The sequence below is a fragment of the Myotis davidii genome, unplaced genomic scaffold, assembly GCF_000327345.1.
Source record: "Myotis davidii unplaced genomic scaffold, ASM32734v1 scaffold1069, whole genome shotgun sequence".
Lineage (NCBI taxonomy): Eukaryota > Metazoa > Chordata > Mammalia > Chiroptera > Vespertilionidae > Myotis > Myotis davidii.
In genome coordinates, this window is record NW_006300018.1 from 630,193 (window position 1) to 638,153 (window position 7,961).

Consider the following 7,961-nt stretch of genomic DNA (forward strand, 5'->3'; position numbering starts at 1 on the left):
CCTGATCGATGCCTAACTGCTCCCCTGCATGCCCAATTGCCCCCAACTGCCCTCCCCTGCTGGTCTGGTCACCTCCAATTGCCCTCCCCTACCAGCCTGGTCTCCCCCCCAACTGCCCTCCCCTGCTGACCTGGTCGCCCCCAATTGCCCTCCCCTGAAGGCCTGGTCACACCCAACTGCCCTCCCCTGCCAGCCATCTTGTGGTGGCCATCTTGTGACCACATGGGGCAGCAATCTTGTGACCACATGGGCGTGGCCATCTTGTGCAAGGGCATGATGGTCAATTTGCATATTACCTCTTTATTATATAGGATATCTTTGAAAAGATAATCCAGATAAAGCTGACAATGTCTCTGCTTAGAAGACTGAGAGGAACACAAGAGACTCATGAAGAATTGCCCCTCAACAATTATTCTTCGGTTATTTATTTCTAACATAATTGCGCTGTGATCAGAGAACATAGTCTGTGGGTATAGATCTTTAAGGCACATATGGAGAAGGCTGGGGAAGGCCTCTAGGAATGCCAGCACCACACATCACAGCACCTGAGACCAACTCCATTCTAAGCTGCTATACCAGGCATTGCCTCCATTCAGAGAATCTTCTTTAAATTCTTGGAAAGAAGCAGGTTATCTCCAAGAGGACATAACCTTCTTAGTGTGCAATCCGCTGTCACTGAAGGTGTGGAGAGAAAGGCAATGAGGAAGCAAAGGCCTTAGGGCAGCCAGTTACCCATCGTACCTGTGTTCTAACCAGGTTCTCAACCTGGGGGGATCTCGGAGAAGCCCAGATATTCTCCCCAACTTCCCAACCCTTCCATTTTCCCATACACACACCTGGCATCTGGGTTGCTCTAGCTAATTTCCATCCCACAGAAGTGATGTAGAAAATAAAATCTTGCCAAAGCAATGTGGAAGACATGTCAGAGCAAACTTTTCCCTCCATAGCTGTACCCTCACTCTGTTCCCATGACAGACTGCCACAAGCTTCAGACAGTTCATAAGGGTCTTTGATCTCCTCATGCCTTTTCAAAGTTTTTATGTTAGTTCTGCAGACTCTGTCTTTTCTCCTCCTCTATCAAGTTCTTAACCCTAGCTGCATATAAGTTGGATCCGAGGAGTATTTAAAAATAATAGTGCCCAGATTCTACTTCTGGACATTCGGATATAATTGGTCCAAGGAGGACCTTTGATTGTCAGTAGATTTTATAGCTCCTTGGGTAATTCTAATGTGCAAAAGAGGTTTGCAATCCTGTTTCTAATTTCCTTTGAAATGATTTTGGAAAGGGGCCTCACAGCCCAGGTTTCTTAATCTTCTTGTCAGGAACTGGACACATATTTTGTTGTATTTTTAAAATTTTTATTGTTGAAAGTATTACATATGTCCTCTTTTTCCTCCTATTGACCCCTTATAGCCCAACCACATCCCCTTCCCCAGGCCACCACCATCCTATTGTCTGTGTTCATGGATTATGCATATATATGCCTTTCTCAATATTGTGTCAAAGGGTAAGAGATCCTTTTTTTTTTTACTGCTGCATAGTATTCCACAGTATAAAGGAATCACTTTTTTATCCACTCATCTACTGACAGGCACCTGGGCTGTTTCCAGATCTTAGCTGTTGTAAATTGTGCTGCTATGAACATAGGGGTGCATACATTCTTTCTGATTGGGGTTTGGAATTTCTTAGGATATATTCCTAGAAATGGGATCACTGGGTAAAATGGCAGCTCCATATTTAATTTTTTGAGGAAACTCCATACTGCTTTCTATAGTGGCTGCATCAGTCTGCATTCCCACCAGCAGGGTACTAGGGATCCTTTTTCTCCACATCCTCATCACTTGTCATTTGTTGATGTGATGATGGTAGCCATTCTGACAGGTGTGAGGTGATACCTCATTATCATTTTAATTTGCATCTCTCTGGTGATCAGTGACTTTGAGCATTTTTTCATTTGTGCCTTGGCCATCTGTATGCCCACTTTGAACAACTGTCTATTTAGGTGCTTTGCTCGTTTTTTAATTGTATTGTTTGTCTTACTTTTGTTAAGTTGTATGAGTTCCTTATATATTTTGGATATTAACCCTTTATCAGATGTATCACTGGCAAATATGTCCTTCCACACAGAGGGCTCTTTTTTAATTTTGTTGTTGGTTTCTTTTGCTGTGCAGAAGCATTTTATTTTGATGTAGTCCCATTTGTTTATTTTTTCCTAAATTTCCATTGCCCTAGGAGATGTATCTGTATACATATTGCTATGAGAAATGTCTGAGATTTTGCTACCTATGGTTTCTTCTAGGATTTTTATGGTTTCACGACTTACATTTAAGTCATGTCCATTTTGAGTTTATTCTTGTGAATGCTGTAAGTTGGTGGTCTAGTTTCATTTTTTTGTATGTATCTGTCCAATTTTCCCAACACCATTTATTGAAGAGTCAGTCTTGATTCCACTGTATGCTCTAGCTTTCTTTGTCAAATGCTAATTGAGTGTAATGGTTTAGGTCAATTTCTGGGGTCTCTGTTTCATTCCATTAATCTAGATGCTTGTTCTTGTACCTCCTACTTAGTTCTTCTTTCTCAAGATTGCTGCAGGTATTTGGGTTCTTTTTTGGTTCCATGTATATTTTTTGTATTTGTTATAGATCCATGAAATATGCCGTTGGTAATTTAATAGGGATTGCATTGAATCTATAGATTGTTTTGGGTAGTATGGACATTTAAATTATGATAATTCTACCAATCCATGAACACAGTATATTCTTCCACTTGTATATATCTTCCTCTATCTCTTTGTTCAACATCCTCTAGTTTTCTGAGTACAAGTCCTTTACCTTCTTGGTTAAGAGTACTCCTAAATATATTAATTGTTTTATTACTGTGGTAAATGGGATTGTTTAGTTTCTCTTTCTGCCAATTCATTATTAGTATATAAAAATACCATTGATTTCTGGGTGCTAATTTTGTATCCTGCTACATTTCTGAATTCATTTATTAACTCTACTAGTATTTTGGTGGAGTACTTAGGGTTTTCTATGTACAATATCATGTCATCTATGAACAATGAGAATTTTACTTGCACCTTCCAAATTTGGATTCCTTTTATGTTAATCTTCTTGTCTGATCACTGTGGCTATGGCTTCCAGTACTATGTTAAATAAGAGTGGTGAAAGCAGACACACCTGTCTTATCCCTGTTCTTAGGGGAAATGGTTTAAGTTTTTGCCCATTGAGTATGATGTTGGCTGTAGGTTTATTATATATGGTCTTTATTATGTGGAGATATCCCTCTATTCCCACTTTGCTGAGAGTTTTTATCAAAAATGACGCTGGATTTTGTTGAATGCTTTTTCTGCCTCTATTGAAATGATCATGTGACTTTTATCTTTCATTTCATTTCATTTATGTGGTATATCACCTTTATTGATTTGTGAATATTGTATCAGCCTTGCATCTCTGAAATAAATCCCACTTGGTCATGATATACAATCTTTTTAATATATTGCTGGATGCAATTTGTTAATATTTTGTTGAGAATTTTAGCATCTATGGTCTTCAGGGATATTGGCCCATAATTCTCTTTCTTTGTAGTATCTTTATCTGGATTTGGAATTAGGATAATGTTAGCCTCATAAAAAGAGCTTGGAAGTATTCCTTCCTCTTGGATTTTTTTTGGAATAGTTTGAGGAGAATAGGTGTTCTATGAATATTTGGTGAGTCTCCCCTGTGAAGCCATCTGGACAAGTTGTTCATAGTATTTTCTTACAATCCTTTGTATTTCTGTGCTGTCAGTTGTTACTTCACTGCTTTCATTTCTGACTTTATTTGAGGCTTCTCTCCTTGTTTCTTGATTAATCTAGCTAATTGTTCATTAATCTTGTTTATCTTTTCAAAGAATCAGCTCTTGGTTTATTGATCTTTTGAATTGCTTTTTAGTCTCTATGTCATTTATTTCTGCTCTGTTCTTTATTATTTTCTTTCTTCCACTTACTCTGGGTCTTTCTTGTTGTTTTCCTTCGAAGACTTTAAGCTGTAGGCTTAAATAGTTTCTTATTAATTTTTCTTGTGTTTTGAGCTAGGCCTGTAGTGCTATGAACTTCCCTCTCAGGACTGCCTCTACTGTGTTCCATAGATTTTGGGTTGTTGCATGATCATTTTCATTTGTTTCCAGGAAGTTTTTGATTTCTTTCTTGATCTCATTGGTTATCCATTTATTGTTTAACTAGTGGCCTAGTGCACAAAATTTGTGCACATTTAAAAGGGAATTAATTAGAGGAAATATTTTAATATTGCTATTTGCCCTTTCTCTATAATAGAAGTGTCAGAGGTGAAAGAAAATTAGTAAAATGTATATGGAAATAATATATAAATTTATTAATAAATAAACAATAACAGCATCATGTCCCCTGCTGGCGCCAGGTGGGGGACACAACCTCACATCCCCTGGCTGACATGGGGTGAGGGACGCAGCCTCACGTCCCCTGGCCTCACCACGCACACAGCCCTGCTCACCTGTGCCTGCTGGGCATGCAGCCTCCTGCTGATCAGTTGTTATGGCGTGAGGGCATCATGACCATTTTCATATTGCCCTTTTATTAGTATAGATAACATGCTATTTAGCCTCCCTGTCTTTGAATTTTTTTGAATGTTCTTACTGTAGTTGATTTCTAATTTTATTCCATTGTAATCTGAGAAGATGTTTAATAATATCTCAGTCTTCTTGAACTTGTAGAGACTTACTTTGCATCCTAACATGTGGTCTATCTTTGAGAATGACCCATGTCCACTGGGAAGAATGTATATTCTACAGCTTTGGGGTGAAAAGTATTATAAATGTCAATTAAATCCATCTGATCTAGTGTATTATTTAGATATCTGTTTCCTTGTTAATTTTTTGTCTGGAAGATCTATCCAGTGAAGTTGGCAGGGTGTTAAAGTCCCCTACTATGACTATTGCTGTCAATCTCTTGAAGTTCTCCAGAATATTTTTTTTTATATATTTAAGTGCTTCTCATTGAGTGCATATATGTTTACCAGGGTTATAACTTCTTGTTGGATAGATCCCTTTAGTATTATGTAGTGATCTTTATTGTCTCTTGTGATGGCCTTCAATGTGAAGTGTATTTTGTTGTCAGATATAAATATTGCCACCCCACTTTTGTTTGTTTCTATTTTCATGGAAAAAAAATTTTCATTCCTTCACTCTCATCCTGTGTGAGTCTTTTGTTCTGAGGTAGGTCTCTTGTAGACAGCATATATTTGAATTATGTTTTAGTACCCATTCATCTACCCTATATCTTTTGATTGGAGCATTTAATTCATTTACATTTAAGGTTATTATTAATACGTACTTATTTATTGCCATTGTAATTCTTTATGGCTATGTTTCTCTTTCTCTCTATTTCTTCTTCTCATTACAGCAGTCCCTTTAACATTTCTTGCAGTGCTAGTTTTGAGGTGACAAATTCCTTTAGCCTTTTTTTGTACTGGATATAGTAATCTTGGTTTCAGATCCTTGCTTTTTGTTATCTTGAATACTTCATGCCATTCCCTTCTGGCCTGTTTCTTTTTATTTCTGAGAAATCCGCTGAAAGCCTTATGGGAGCTCCTTTGTAGGTAACAAATTGCTTTTCTCTTGCTGCCTTTAAGATTCTCTGTCTTTAATTTTTGACATTTTAAATCTGATGTGTTTGGGTGTGGGTTTGTTTGGGTTCTTCTTGTTTGGAACTCTCTGTGCCACCTTAATCTGTATGGATTTTTCCTTCATGGGGTTAGGGAATTTTTCTGCCATTATTTATTCAAATACATTCTCTATTCCTTGCTCAGCTTCTTCCCCTTCTGGTACACCTATTTTGCAAATATTTTCACACTTCATGTTTTCCCAATTGCCTTGAGCTATCCTTCTGTGTTTTAATTGCTTTTTCTTTTTGCTTTTCTGACTGAGTGATTTTTTTCTACCCTGTCTTCTTATTCACTGATCTGATCCTCAGCTTCCCCTAATGTGCTGTGTATTCTTTCCACTGTGTTCTTTATTAGTGCCATGTCATTCTTTATAGTTACTATATCATTTCTCATGATGTTGAGCATCTTTGCCATCATTACTCTGAATTCTATGTCTGATAAATTTCTTATCTCCATTTTCATTTAGCTCTTCTTCTGGAGAATTCTCTTGTTCTTCTTTGAGGGGGCTTGTTTCTTTTTATTTTTTGGCTTCCCATTTTGGCTTCCTATTTGGGTTTGTGTCTATGTATTAGGTAGATCTGCTATGCCTCTCACTCTCTAGTGCAGACAGTGTTAGATGATGTTTCTGACTGGTTCTGAGTATCCTGTTTGGAGCTATCAGCAATCCACAGCTTGTGGCTCCCTCTGCTGTGGCTTGGTGCCTTTGGTAAGGACCAAGATGTGCACCAAGGTCTGATTTTTCTAGCCCTGTGCCTCAAATTAGATCAGGCAAAGACTTAAAGTCCTCAGAGACCCACCTCTGCCTACAGTCTGATTGTATTGTCTTTATCAGCCTCAAGCTATTGACCATAGGGTGGAGTGAGAAGTTTTCCAATAGGGTGGGGCAATTGCTTCTGCCTTCAGTCTGTTATTCTCAGTTTTTCATGGGCCTCTGAAACTCCATAGGGTGGGGTAAGATGTTTTCCAATAGGGTTAGGCAAATGCCTCCCACTCCCCAGGAAAAATCTGCCTGGATAGCATATGGCCCCCCCAGAGAAAGATGTCCTCCAAAGGGTGAGGGATTGATGCAGCATAGGAAACTGGGGTTCTGCCTTCTTAGGTCTAATCTCAGAGTCACCAACCCTGGCTTTTGCTCACACATTTCCAGTCCAACCTACCCTCCCTCTGTGGAAGCCCAGGGTGAGTGGCTGCACACAAAGTTTTGTGTGTTGGCCCTTTAAGAGGTGGCCTGCATTTCCAGCCATTTCTCCCTGGCAGATAACAACCTTCCTGCTTTTCACAGCTAGTTGTTATGTGGGCACCTTTCTCAGTTCTGGTTCTCTCGGCTGGGAAGCCCAGCTTGGGGTTTAGACTCCAGAGTTCGAGTGGGGAACCCTCCAACCCCCAGCTGAGATATCCCTCTCAAACCTCAGCTGCTATTTGTGGGCGCCCCGCCAGCCCATTCATGCCTCCATACTGCCTACCAGGCTTTATGTGGTCTCCACTTTCCACCCGTGGTTATCAGCATTCTCTCCAGCTAGTCTTCAGTTTATTATTCAGGGTGATTTTTCTGTATTTTAGTTGTAATTCCAGTTTTGTCTTGGGAGCATGTCAGTGTTGCTTCCACTTATTCTGCCACCATTTTTAATATCTTTTTATATTTTGTTTAATCCTCAAATTATTGAAGTCATATAACTAATAAACAAATATTTTAAAAATATAACTAATAAACAAGTATTTTTAAAAACAAAATATCTTGAAATTTAAGCTGACTATAATTTGATTAAATCATTTACAATCATTTAAAATGCAATTATGCGTTTACTATCATAAAATTGACTATCATAAAATATCATAAAATTTAACACAAACACAGAGTAAAAAGCTTATTATTATATTTATACTTGATGTATCCTAAAGCCCCAGAACAATGGACTTATTTATTTTTTTGGTAATTTATGTGGTTATAAACTCTTAGGGGATATTAATATACTTATTTGTAATATCTTCCTAGGGTTTCAGTGCTATATTTTTATTTCTTCCCATGGATCAAGTAATAGTATTAGTCCCCAAAGAGAAAATATATGTGCTCAGCAAGGCTACAGGATATGGATGACTCGCTGACCCACTTGGTCTGGGGCAGGACTCATCATCAGGCTACATTCACTTGACATGTTACTGCAACATAATTTTTAAGGTCACACCTTCACTTGAATTTAATTTTTTTACAACCTGGTGTCTTTCAGGAAATGATGTAGTACTTTTAAATTTTCACTTTGCCAGAGTTACAAAACCCACTTCCT

General features: G+C 38.3%; 1 long non-coding RNA gene across 1 annotated transcript in view; it reads right to left on the minus strand.

Moving 5' to 3' along the window:
* The window catches only part of LOC107185039, a 6,809-nt gene extending 3,675 nt beyond the window's left edge, over window positions 1-3,134 (minus strand). The window contains exon 1 of the long non-coding RNA XR_001515946.1: window positions 3,061-3,134. This is a non-coding gene — a long non-coding RNA (uncharacterized LOC107185039). The remainder of the gene's footprint in view (window positions 1-3,060) is intronic.
* Window positions 3,135-7,961: the final 4,827 nt, after the last annotated feature.